Below are 13,180 nucleotides of genomic sequence, written 5' to 3'. Positions count from 1 at the left end.
GGGTGACCAGAGTCCCCGATAGAGGGCACGTCTTTACGGCAGGGGACCTGCTGACCTGTGTCGGGGGTCCTGGCCTTCCTGAGGATGGCTGGAGCGCGGCAGGCGATGGCTCCCACCTCCCCGGCGTTTCTTGTTTGAACTGTTCTGCTCGTTGGACTGGGTGCCGTTCTCTGCTTTTCCAGGGTGCTCTTTAGGACGGGGTGCTGATACCGCCTCCCTCTGCTCTGCGGTATTTTCAGTAAACGAATCTCAGTCCTGGCTGGCGGAAACGTCCTCAGTCGTTGCATCAGGAGGCCGCGGGAGGCCTGCCGCGCTGTTCCTCCGGGACACGTGCGTGCTGAGGCTTGAGCTGGTCCTGTCCACACGCCGTGGTCCTCCTCATGGGGCCGGGGTTTCCCGAGCTGGAACCAGAGGTGGCCTGGAGAAGATGGTCGCTCTGATCTGACCAGGGAGTGTCAAGGTGACATAGAGAGGGTGGCTGGGGACTGTTGAAGGACCCAGCCAGAGTAGACAGGAGAAGATGGGGTCCAGCGAGACTGGTGAAGGATGGAGCTGTGATGACAGGGTTGACAGGATGAAGCTCTGAGGACAGAGGCCACAGGAAATGTGGATGGTACAGGGCCCACTGTCTGGGCATTGCTCTGGGGTCCACTCTGCGGTCATTCCAAGGGGTTCCAGCAAGTCCCGGGCCTGGGCGTGGGTTCTGTGGACTTTGGGGAGGGCAGAAGGGCAGGTGGAGAGGCCCCTGTGCTGGGCTGGGGGACGCCTGGTGCTGCGAGCTGCCTGGGTAGCAAGGACTCAGAGAGGGTGACCCCTGGACCAGGCGGGTGATGGGGTGCCTGGTGCGTGGCTCTGCATGCTGGCTGTTATTACCATGTGGCGTTGTTATTGTTCGGCAAACCTCCGTGGGGGTGCAGAGCCCTGAGCTTGGGGGACTCAGAGACGCAGGAGGGACCCGCAGCACTGGTCATCCCGTGGTCCCTAAACCTGGGGATGCTTCCTGACTGCCCGGCCTGGGAAGGCTGGCCTTGGGTGCTGGTGTCGGGGCTCCGGGCTGGAGCGCTTGGTCTCAGGCAGCAGTGAGGGGCGGCTGGGCAGCAGAGGAGGCAGGCGGAGGGGCTGCCGAGAGGCCCTGCGGCGCGGGTGGCATCAGTCAGCCTCTGAGGGTGTACTGAGCTCCTGACAGCGAAGCTCGCAGAGCCTAGCATTCAGTCCAACAGTGGCCTCGGGGTGGGGTGGGGTGGGGTGGGGGAGGAGGACTAGCGCCTGCCGTGCGGAGGAGGGGAAGGGGGCACGCAGACGGCCAGCGGCTGGCCGGAGCTCACACAGCTGGCAAGTGACAACCTAAAACTTGGAACCATGTGGGTCAGGGCAGGGTAGGCTCCCAGGGCTTGGGTGGCAGAGATCAGAGGCCCTGAGTCCCACCCCAAACAGGCATCAGTACTGGGCAGGCGGACAGCAGGGAGGAGGTGGCCCTGGTCAGCGGGGGTAGCCCCCACCCTGGCCGTGGGGGTCCTTGGCTTCGCAGCACCCACCTCAATTGGCCGCAACTTCCTTGCCACGGCCTGCTGCCCACAGTGGATGGGCCAGGGCAGATTTATCTCCGCTGTCACAGCCAATGGAAATATGGCGCTGCCCGAGTCGCTGTGTAGTTACAGTGACAGCCGTGACTGGGCGCACGCGTGATGTATGGGCCGACACTGCACGTGGCCGGATGCGCCGCGGTCCCTGCGCAGCAGACCTCAGGGGCTGCTCCTAACCTTGAGCGGGGTCTCCGGCTGCAGCAGGGCGGGTGGGGGTGCAGGTCCCCCAGCACGGTGGGGGCTGCCCCTCGGGGCCCAGTCCAGGTGGCTGGAACTTGGGGTCTCCAGGGTCAGCCAGGGTGTGGGGCTGGGCCTGACTCAGCTGGGGCCGGGGGCCTGGCTCTGGGGACGGCTGGTCCCTCGGCTCCTGCCGGCCAAGGTGGGGCTTGCGCCTAGGTCGGAGCCTCCCCGGTCCTGCCTCTAGGTGGAAGGCGCCCTTTGTTCCCCGGCGGGTCACTCTTGGCCATGCGTCTGTCTGCCTGCCCACCCAGCTGGGGGCTCTGGCAGGGGGGGCCGGACCCTCCCCGTCCAGGCTGCCTCCCTGACCTCTTCTTCTCTGACTGCTCCCCAAAGACCCGCCTTATGTTTTCTCAATGGGTCCAGCCACAGTTTATTACGGAGCCCTGGACCTTCTGGTCCTTTATTACCCCAAAGCCTGGTTCCTGGACGTTCTGCCTGCGATTGCCTCAAATTGAGGGGCAGACAAGTAGGGGCCCCTCAGCGCCACACCCACCACAGGCCAGGGTAGCCGCCAGCCACCTGCCCCAGGCCTGCGAGAGGAGCCCACGGGGCGGGTGACCTGCCTCCTGGTGGGCATCAGCCAGCTGTGCCGGCCATGCCGGTGACTGACTGCTGCAGCTGGTCCGTAACCCACCGTTGGTCAGGGCGTCTCGGGGCTCATGGGTGCACAGGGACCCCAGCAGATCCTGTGTGGGGCTGTACTGATCTGCCCTGGAGGACAGCACTCTGATGGAGCCGGCCGCTGTGGGGAGGGGCCGGGGAACGCTGGGTGCCACGGCCATGCTGCAGGGAAGTGCAGGGCTCAGAGGCCGCTGGGGCCGAGCGCTCGGCGGGCGCTGTGGGGGCGGCGGGGGTCACGCCTTGCCCGGGAGACCCCACCGTGCCATCTGAGCCCCTGCGGGACTGGGGCACGTAACCCGCTGTGGCCCCCTTTCCAGGGAGGTTTGATGAAGCCGGCAGGGCAGGTGGGGAAACGGGCTCAGGGCAGTGGAGGGTCCCGGCTAGGCCAGAGCAAGCCCTCCCTCGGGGCTCCTAAGAGCTGCTGCAGAGGGGAGGGGTGGGGGAGCCAGCATCTTGGCATCTGGGCCTAGGCTTGAGGGGGAGGCCTGCTGGGTGGGGCCCCAAGGCTGGCCCTTGATCCTGGCCGGGCGGGGCGGGTGGGGGTGGCCAGAGGAGGTGGAGGGACCACGGGCTGCAGGGCGATGTGGGACCAATGCTCACCCACAGAAGAGTCCCAGGCAAAACTCCCCCACCCCCGTGCGTCCTGGGGGATGGGGAGACCCCTCCTGGGGGCTTGAGGTCCAGGGAGACATGGGCCCAGGAGGACAGCTGCACTGCCAAACAGCCCCTGGGCAGAAGGATAGTGGGGTAGTGGTCAGCACAGCCTTAGCGGCTGGGGTCCCCACAGTGGAGCTGCTGCTTCTCGGGTTCTGGGGGTGAATAGGACCTAATGTGGTAAGTGAACCAGGCAGGGAACAGTGTCCCTGGCTGAAGGAACAGACTCTGCAAAGGCTCAGGAGCAGGAGTGACCTCACACACCACTGTGACACCAGGTGAAGGTAGGGAGTGGCTAGTGGTCCAGCCAGAGCTGTGAGCCGAGGGGGCGGGAGGCTCCCGGGGGTCTGGATGCTGCCCCTCGGGTGAGGGTCACACTTGGCCAGTTATCAGCTGCCTGCCTGCTCACCCATGAGACACCACAGTGGGGGCCCAGAGAGGGCAGGGACTGGATCAGTTCATTCCTCAGGGGAATTCTTGGGGACATGGTAGGTGCCAAATAAGTGTTTGTTGGAGGCACAGATGACATGGGAAGAGGCAGCTGTCCGGGGGCCATGTGACTCCTCTCCACCTGGGCAGGCCCCTGGAGCTGGTCTCTCTAGATGCGTGGCCGCAGGCTTCAGTCCAACAGGCGTGCACCCTGCTGCATGGACACGTGTGTGCACGGGCCGCACTCCTGTGAGTACACACACATGCACACACTCATGTGCTCACACCCGGGCACACACACCCGTGCAAGCACAGGGAGATCCTGCACACGCAGCCTTACACACCCTCTCCAGCCCCACCAGCAACTCTGTCTTGTAGACACCCCCGCCCCCAACAGCCCCCAGCCTGTCTCTGCTCAGCCGATGTGCAGGGTTAAACACTGGAGCACAGTCAGGACAGATTATTCTAATTAGATTGTGTCTGTGTGGAGAGAAATTGTATCCAGAGGGCTACCGGGCGGTTACGGAGAGATTCTACTCCTTAGGGATGGAAAACAGAAGAGATCAAGTGATTTCAGTCAGGAGAAACCGGTTGGTGGGAGATGGAAAGGGCAGTGGAACAGCCCCGAGGGGCTGTGTGACGGCTTGTTCAGTGCCTGCGTCCAGGAGAGGGGGCTGGCCTCAAGGTGCAGCAGCTGGGCGGGGGGCACGGGCTTGGTGGAGGGTCCCTAGCCCCACTCTGCCTGCACGGGATCCCAGGCCAGGCAGGGAGCAAGGACGCCACCCTCTGGGAGCCTCCCCTCCTTGAGGGAAGGGGCAGGAAGGTAGGAGCAGGTCGGAGTCCCATGGAGATCTCTGCACAGCAGGGTCTCTCCCTGCCATCCCCTCCACCCTCGATGGGACCAAAGCAGGGACTAGGCACTCACTGGCTGTTCCTGGGGAGGCTCCGTAGTTCTGGGACGCCCAGGAAGGGCCCCGCCATGGCCTTGCCTTCCACCCCCCAGGGAATTCTTTGCTGAAAGCGCATCGCTTCACCCTCTTTGAGGCCAGGGTTACCAAGGCTCAGGGGAGCATGCCCCCGCCCCTTTTTCCTGCCAGGGCTGCGTACCCAGGGGGTGGCACTGGCTCCTTCCGGCCAGCCCAAGTGGACGAGTCCCCACGTGGGGCCCAGAGTGTCCCCCGACCCCTGCTGTCTCCCTGGGCCCGGCCCACACGGCTCCCCAGCAAGCGTGTGCTGAATGAAAGCCCCAAGCTCGGCATAAGTACCTTCACCCCTTGTGCGGGACGCGCCCCTGCGAGCCCGGGGGCTCTGCAGAGACGGAGCCCACGCCAGGCAGTGCCCGGAGAGCCAGAGCCGCGGCCCCTTGGAGGGCAGGTGACGGGTGGCTTACACACAGGCCCGTCTCAACAAGTGTGGACCCTGGGGGCCACTCTGGCCGGTCCTGCGTGGTCCGGCCGCCTGACGGGACCATGGGGGCATGGGGCCTTCCCCCAGAGCACATCTCCCCCTTCCCGCCCTGCAGCCCTGGGTCTCATTACCCCCGCGTCCCGCCAGCCCTGGAAGACATCCCAAGTGTAGCCCCTCCCTGCAGTGTGATCCTATCAAGCCACATCTGGTTTTCATACTTCACAGCTGGCAGGATGAGCAGGAGTCAGGTGGACGAGGTTTGGGGTGGACCGCAGTCTGTGCCGTCCAGCCTGACCCTCCCTCAGCCAGACCCGAGGGCAGCTGGCGGGGCATGCTGGGTGAGGAGTCCTGGGGCAGGGAGGCCTCGCCCCAGGGCCCACTGCACCACCCACCGTGGACACGGTGCACCCGTGAAGGACAGAGCCTGATGCGGGAGCCTGGTGGCCCTCCTGGAGCCACCTCTCCAGCTGCGGGTCCATTTGGACGTACGTCTCCAGCTGGCCTGAAGGGGGCTCCCGGTGGGTCGCCGGGCCTCAGACCCAATCACCCCAGGGCAGGGGGACACCGTGGGTCAGACGGTCGCACCCATCCGCTGTGGGGGCCTGGATTTACTGTCCCTGCCCCTTTAACGGCCTCCTCGGCTCGGGCCGCGCGCCCCTCCCCGCCCGCGCCCGGGCGGCTGGGCCTGGGAAAATCTATTACGGCCGAGTCATTAATCTGCGCGGGCTGCCGCCGCGGGCGCTTCGGGCCCTCTGTTTAATGGGCTGCTTCCTGAGCTCCGGAGCCGTGCTGCTCGCCTCTCTTGATCAGCTTTGTTTAATTATCAAAATATTTGATGCAGAAAATTGACATTAGTTCTGAAGGTTCTGCCCTCCTCACCCCGCCCGGCTCCCGGTGGCACTGAGGGCCGCAGCCGCGCTTGCCTCGCCTCGAAATGGGAAGTGGGCTGCCCGCGGTGCTCGGTGCTCGGTGCTCGGTGCTTGGCCAGGCGGACGCGGGGCTGCGGGCCAGAGCTGGCCTGGGTGGTGGGGCCGCACCCCACGCCCGCCCCGTTTCTCCAGTGTCCCGGGCCAGGGGACGGGCGCCCAGACCTGGGACGCGGCTCTGTTGGGCCATCATGGGAACTCCTGTCCCTTTCTGTGTAAGAGCCTGCCGCCGCTCACCCGGGCTCGGTGTCCCAAATCGCGGCCAACGCGGGGCTGGGTGCCAACCGGCGTGTCCTGCCACCTAGATTGTGGTCAGGGTCTCGGCCTGGCTGCTGGGGCCCTCTGGGGCAGGGCCCCTCCTTGAGGGACAAGGAGGTCCTCTTGGCCAGGTGAAGACGAACCGTGAACACGGGGCTCTGGGCTACAGCTGTCCTCTGTGCAGTTTTTTACATTCTGGCCCCCGTGTGCAGTCCTGTGTCCTATGTATACCTGTGCACACGTGCCCCACACATGTGCCTGTGAGCCCTGTGTGTGCCTGTTCCCTCACCTCTCTGTGTGTGACCGCACGTGCCTGCGCTTACCTGTGCCTGCCGGGTGTGTGTCTGTGTCCGGGGCGCATGCACATCTGTGTGCCCACATGTGGCCCTCACTGGCTAACCCTGGACAATTAATGTCAGCCTCAAGGAAGCCTACGCTTTAATTTCTCACCGGCCCCACCCCCACTGCCTGATTTCTGGGTTGGGGGTCTGTCGATCTGTGTGAGAGTCTTTGCTTCCAGAGGTCATCGGCCACTGCATTTGTCTTCCCAGTCCAAGTGGTTGAGCTTAGGACCCTGCACTCGGTGCTGGGGGGCAGTGGGAGCCACAGCGGGCTCTTGGGCAGGGGCAAACGAGCATGGCTGGGGAGGAAGGCTGTCCAGCTGCACCAGCCGCCCGATCAGCAGACCCGAAACCCGTTTATCTGCTCGCAGCTCCTCGGCCTCGGGAGCACCGGCCAGCATTTGTCTTCGAATGTGGCTTATTTTCAGATGCCAGATAATTTTCAGGACAGAAAGCAGCTTTAAGGTTGGAAAGATACCATCATGGAGAGCAAGTAGTGGTCAAGCTCAGACTGCTGGGTTTTACGCGGGATTGACGCCCCCCCAGGAGGCACAGGGTGAGGGGGCGTGGCACGCAGGGAGGCAGTGTGGGTACCGCTCAAGGCCACCTGCGGGGCCGGGGAACCAGGAACACGCGTGACTGTGGCTAACAGCCGGGTCCCAAGCACGCTGGCCGCTGGGAAGTGCAGGGGGGTGGGTGGCACCCGAGTGGCCCCGCAGGGTAAGCCCCACCACGTCTGTCTTTGCAAGAACGTGGCCCTGCTTTCGACTTGCTGATGGAATGCAAGTCATGGCAGAGGTGATGTCACCTTCCCTTTTGGAAGCCAGGAACGGCGCCGTCTTACCGTGCCCCGTCACTGGCTGGCGGTGCCCACTTCCTGGGTCCCCGGGTGGGAATCACGAGCTGGCCTTCGCCACTGCCACCTGTTAGGCTGAGGCCGGACGCCGTGTCTGCCCGGCTGCCTCCACACAGGGAGCCGCCAAGAGGGCTTGTGGCCGGGGAGCCCGTTTCCTGGGGCCCGGGGCTGGGGCTTGGGGAGCAGGGCTGAGGGAGACCGTTTCTGCACCAGGTGGACAGCTTTCACCAGGACACTTCCATGAGGTTTGCCGATTTGTGTGTGACAGGGTGGGGGCTTAGGGGAGCCCTGACGTCTGTGGGAGTTCATAGGGAAGGGACAGGCCTGACTCGGTCCACAGCGGTGCCCAGGGAGGCCTGGGGCGGCGTTCTGAACACCTTGGGGTGGTTTCCTGGGCCACTGGCACGAAGTACCACCAACTGGGGGACTTGAAGTAAGAGAAATTGATTCCCTCACAGCCTGGAGGGCAGGGTCTGAAGCGACAGTGTGGGCAGGGCCAGCTGCCTCCGAAGGTTTAGGGGAGGGTCCTTCTTGCCTCTTGCATCTCCTGGGGCTCCAGGTGCCCTGGGCTGGGGGCCGCCTCCCTCCAGCCTCTGCCCCCGTGACTCCCGGTGTCCCCTCCCTGCGTCTGCCTCCCCAACTGGAATAGGGCGCATCCGAGTGCAGGCTGATTCCACCCTAAGCTCCTGGACTAACTGCGCCTGTGAAACCCGGGGCCCCGATAGGCCACACCCTGGGGTCTGGGGTGCACGTGGACTTGGGGGGACACTGCTCAGCCCTCTGCACATGGTCAGTAGTTTCCTTGTTTCACTGAGAAGCCCGCAAGGAAGGGCGCCTGCGTGGTGACTGGCGGGAGCAGCGGCCCTCCCGGCAGAGAAGGGCTGGGCTCCTGCCCGCGGGGGGCCCCGGAGCCGGGCGCACCCGGCCTGTGCTGGGAGTCCTGCCGGGGAGGGGTGCCGGGGGACCTCCAGCATCTATTATTGACCCCCGCGGACACACGGAGCCCACGAGCCGGGGTAACTGAACACACGAGTTAATCACCACGGTGACGCCCTGCCCTCCTCCCCTGGCCCTGAGGGCTTTGATCTCATGACTCTGGACGCGCCTCCCGCGTGGAGGTGGGGGGTGGGTGAGCTGTGTAGATGCTGGTGGGGGCGCTCTGCTCACTGCCGCGGGGGGGCTGTCAGCATTTCTACACATGCAGAGCCGGCCCCCTATCCCGGGGCTGTTTGTGTCTCTGGCTCCCAGAGTGACACCCCAGCTGCCCACAGTTCGGCCCTTCCCGGGAGCACAGGCTGGGGACCGCTGCCCTGGGCTGGGTGGGGGGGCTCCAGATGGGAGGCTGTGCTTGTCTGTCCTTGGACGGGGCGGCCTCGGGGGCCACTGGGGAAGGGCTGGTGCCCTGGGCCCCGCTGCCCCGGCGGCCGCCTGGACACGCGGGGGTTAAGCCTCCTCGTGCTTCAGCTCCAGCCCCGGGCGATCGTTTTCATATATGTTTGTTTGTGGTCAGAAGTCGTCACAGACCAGGGCTGCAAGACCTTGACTTCCCCTGACACTTACAATTATTGCCGCCCCGGGGACTCATTTTCTGTGCGGCCACCCGCTGACCCAGCCAAACAGCAGTCTGAGCCTTCATGCCGCCCTTGCTGTCCTCTCCCCACCACCCAGCCCCGGGACCTGCCCCGGAAGCCCATGGGCTGGCGCCCCCCCACGCCAGCCTCCCCCAGGTCCATCCTTTGAGGCTGCAGCTTCTCCCGGTTCCCGCCCGTGTGCCGCAGTGTGGACGCAGGCCTCCACGACGGACTGACCGAGCAGCCCACAGGACCTGACCTCACCCAGGCCCTCCCTCCCAGCACCCCTGCCGCCTCGGCCAGAAATGACTTCCCTGGTTAATGTTACACCGGGTGCCGGGGTGGTGCTTCTGGCCCGCGGGCTGAGGCGGCGGGGAGGGGGAGGAGGGACCGGCACCCCTGGCCACCCCACTCCTGCGCTTCCTCACGGGCCAGGTCCACACCCTGTGCCCCCTGGGACGGCACCCTGTGGGCCTCCCTTCACCCCCGATACCCCGGTGCCAGTCTGGGGGTGGGAAGGGCGGTGCGGTCAGGGCTGCCTGCCCTGGGCTTGCCCCTGTGGTCCTGAGGTCAGTGCTGGCCTCAGTCCCTGGGTGGCTCCAGGCACGGGGCTCCCTGCTCAGGAGAGCCTCTGCGCCCCCCACCCCCGCTGTGACATTCCTTTATCCAAAATGCTGTGATTTCTCCCCCGAGGTTGAGGCCCCTGCTGGTGACCTGGGGTGCACCCTGAGGCCCCCTCAACCTGTGCCTCTGACCCGTGTCTCCCCTGGTCCTGTGGTCCCCACACCCCAGGCAGAACTTGTCCCTGTCCCAAATGCCTCTCAAGACCCTCCTAAAGTCTCGGTGGCCCTGCTGCCCTGGAGCCCTGCGTGGGGGTCACCCCCCCACATCAGGCCAGATGCTGAGTCCAACATCCCCTCTGCTGCTTGCCCACCATCCCCAGGCCACGTCTGGGTCCCTCCCCAGACCACTGCCGCCCTCTGGCCGAATGGATCCCCTTTGTGACCCCCTCCCTCCCGACCCTGGCCAGACGGCTGAGCCGGCCACAAACTGGCAGAGCCATGCGGACAGCAGGCCTCAGCCTCTGCTGGGCTCCCGGCGTCTCTGAGGCCCCCAGCCCCCTCCACGTCTCATGGGCCCAATGGCCCAGCCTGGCGGGTGGCTCTGTCCCCTGTGTCCCCGCAGCTCTCCTGCCCGCTCTCGTGACATGACGGGCTCTGACCAGCCTTTACTCGCTGCTCAGAGGCTGCCCTGGAGCCTCGGTCCATGTTGCAGCGTCTCCACCCCCAGGAGTGGGGCTGGCCTGCACACGCTCTGCCCTGCCTCTCCCCTAATCCACCCACCCACGCCCTCAGCACGTGTGCATCGAGTGCCCTGCGTGCACGGGGCTGCGCCAGGCGTGGACACTGTGCCCCGGGTCTGGGCCCACCCCGCAGCCGGGGGCCAGGGCGTGTGTGAAGGAGGCCCAGAGTGGGGGACCCCAGGCTCCAGAAATGAGGACCATCTGGGTGGATGGACCTTGTGGGAGGAGCAGCTCTCTTTGAAGGGCAGTGGAGAGCCGGCATCCCCTAGGCCACAGGTGGGAAGCCCACGAGGGGGTGAGACCGGGGTGGGGGTGCTGCCTGGCCGGCAGCAGGGGTGGACTGTGTCTTCCAGGCACTTTGCCTCAGAGCCCGTGAGCCGGGCTGGGCTATGATGGAAGGCGTGCGGGGTTAGCAGAGGCAGGTGTTCTGCTCTTGGCCATCTGCGGGGGCAGCAGGTACCGGGCTCCAGGACTCCGGGAGGAAGGGAACCTACTTTATTTTGCTGCACCTGGTGTTCCTCGTGGAACCCACTCCCTGCCTTGTCTCTGTGCTGTGAGGCCTCGCGGGTTAGTTGTCCGTGCTGTGTAACAGGGCACTGCGCACTTAGTGGCTTAAAACGGCACACACTGAGTGCCTCAGTTTCCGAAGGGCAGGGGCCAGGCCCAGCTGGCCGGTGCCCTGCGGGTCACTCCAGGCTGCACTCGGGTGTCAGCCAGGCTGCGCGCTCATCCGTGGGCTCAACTGGGGATGGAGCTGCTCCCAGCTCATCCCAGGCCTGACAGCGCTCGCTTCCTTGTGGTTTAGAGGACAGAGTTCCCTCTCTTCCCGCCCCTCCCGGCTCCCAGAGGCTACCCGGAGCCCCGGCCCACGGGCCTCGCTCCCAGCGGCTCACGTCTCCAAGGCCAGCAGGAGAGCGTCACCCCAGGGGCGAGGTGAGCCTTCCTTACCTGACGTCACCTAGCCAAGGGAGGGCTCCTGTCACCTTTGCCGTGTTCTGTTGGCCAGAAGCAAGTCACAAGTTCTGCTTGACCCCAGATGGGAGCTCATGCAAGGGCTTGGGGTGCGTCAGCACCCCCTGAATGCCAGGCTTGGGGGGCACCACTGTTGCTGGAGCTGTGTTCCAGGGAACACCGCCAGAGGGCCCAGGGTGGAGGTGGGACTGCATGCAGAGGCAAACTGGGGGTGAGGGTGGGAGGGCAGCCCACAGGCTCCGGCATCTCACCCTCGAGACGCCACCTGCCCTGAGGGCGTCAAAGGGTGTCATCTGTGTCCCCAACACCCAGCACACAGCGGGACAGGGCTGGGGTCGCTCTAGGTAGGGCGGCTGTGGTGTCCTGGGGCACAGGCTCCAGTGGGTCAGGGACTCTGCCCTCAGGGTAGGCCATCGCTATGGGGTCTCCAGAGTTTGGGCAGTGACTGGGCCCTCCCCTTGGCCCCCACACTTTGAAGCAGGCAGGATGGGTCTGGGGCCCTGTGTGCCCCCCAAGTGAGGTGCAGACCTGCCCGCTCTGCCGCCCGGCTGCAGGCTCGCGCTCCCGCCCCCGAGCCCCTTCCTGGGGCTGCAGTGGGCGCAGGCGGCGGGGCCGCCTCCTGTCGGGGTCTTGGAGGGCTGCCGGGCTCAGGGTCTGGAGGGCGGCTTGGGGGGGAAGCACACTTTTTAGGCGGCCTTGAGGGGGCTTGTGTGGGGAGGAGGCCTTTGGGGGGTTCTGCTGGGATGGCAGTGTGGGGTCACTCCTCTGGGAGGTGCCGAGTCAGGCGGGCAGGGGGGGAGCCCCTCCTGCCGCCCGTCCCTGCCCTGAGGGCAGTGTTGGGGGTCAACGCCAGCTGAGTGCTGACAGTGCCAGCCTCGGCCCTGACGTCGGGCCCAGCAGGTATCTGACTCCAAGGCCGCACAGGCTGTCAGGAGGGGCGCAGGAGGATGGCTGGCCTGGATGCTTGGGGTCACACCCGTGGGTGGGCTTTGATGCTGCGTGTGGACAGAGAAGACAGATCTGGGCCCTGGGGACCCCGCAAGAAGAAGATGGGGGAGAAGAACTGAGGAAGGGAGCTAGAAGGGCGGCCAGGCCAAGGGGATGGCGGTGGGGTCCTGCGGACGTGGGCCTGGGGCCAGGCTGCGGGCAGGTGTGGCCTGTGTCAGAGGCGGCCACGGGGTTCCAAAGTGGGGGATGGAGGAATGGCGGAGAGACGAGTGGGTGGAGACCCCACTGACCCTGCCAGAGCGGTTCTGGGCCGGGTGGTTCCGGAGGCCTGGTGGGGTGTTGAAGGAGGGCGGAGGGCGGGGTCGGGGCTGTGGGGCCCCTGGTGCGAGGAGTCTTGCTGGCAGGGCGCAGATCTTCTTGGGTGACCTCTTTCTTGACACTGGCTCTAACGGTCCAGGAGGGACCATCCGCGGGGAGTGGGATGGGGGTGGGCCCCTGCCACCAGCAGCATCAACCAGGGGCCCACCCAAGGCCCTCCCCCAGAACGAGGGAGGGGCCAAGGGCTGGGTCCCCAAGGACCGGGGAGCGCCTCATGGCATCCCCCTGGGGCGGTGGGGGCTCCTTTCAATGAGACATCCAAGGTTCCAGGGGAGTCGGAGGGGTGTGTGCAGCCAGCCCTGGGCTGCACCCTCCTTGGGGGCCTGGGAGCCTCGGTGGGAGTGGCTCCCCAGAGGGGTCTGCAGGGGTTTCTGCCCCTCGTGGGGCCTCCACTAGCCAGACTGGCCCAGGCGTCTCCCCACCTGCCCCTCTCACAGCCTGTTTTGATTTCTATTCGAAGTTTCGTGGCGCGGAGCTCCCGGGGGCCATCTCCTGCTATGCTAATAGAGCTGTGCACATTCAATGAGCGTGTCGGTGTGAGGCCGTCGGCAGGGTCCACGGCCGATGAGCGGGTAGTGAGCCCGGCGGGGATTACAGGCTGCCCCCGATCTGTCACTGTCTAGCCTGGCTGGGAGCTGGGGGGCCATAGTCCCTGGACCTCAGAGGCCCCCCAGGAGGAGGCCGGAGGTGAGA

The sequence above is a fragment of the Vicugna pacos genome, chromosome 13 (assembly GCF_048564905.1).
Source record: "Vicugna pacos chromosome 13, VicPac4, whole genome shotgun sequence".
NCBI classification, from domain to species: domain Eukaryota; kingdom Metazoa; phylum Chordata; class Mammalia; order Artiodactyla; family Camelidae; genus Vicugna; species Vicugna pacos.
Note: the sequence above shows the minus strand (reverse complement) of the source record.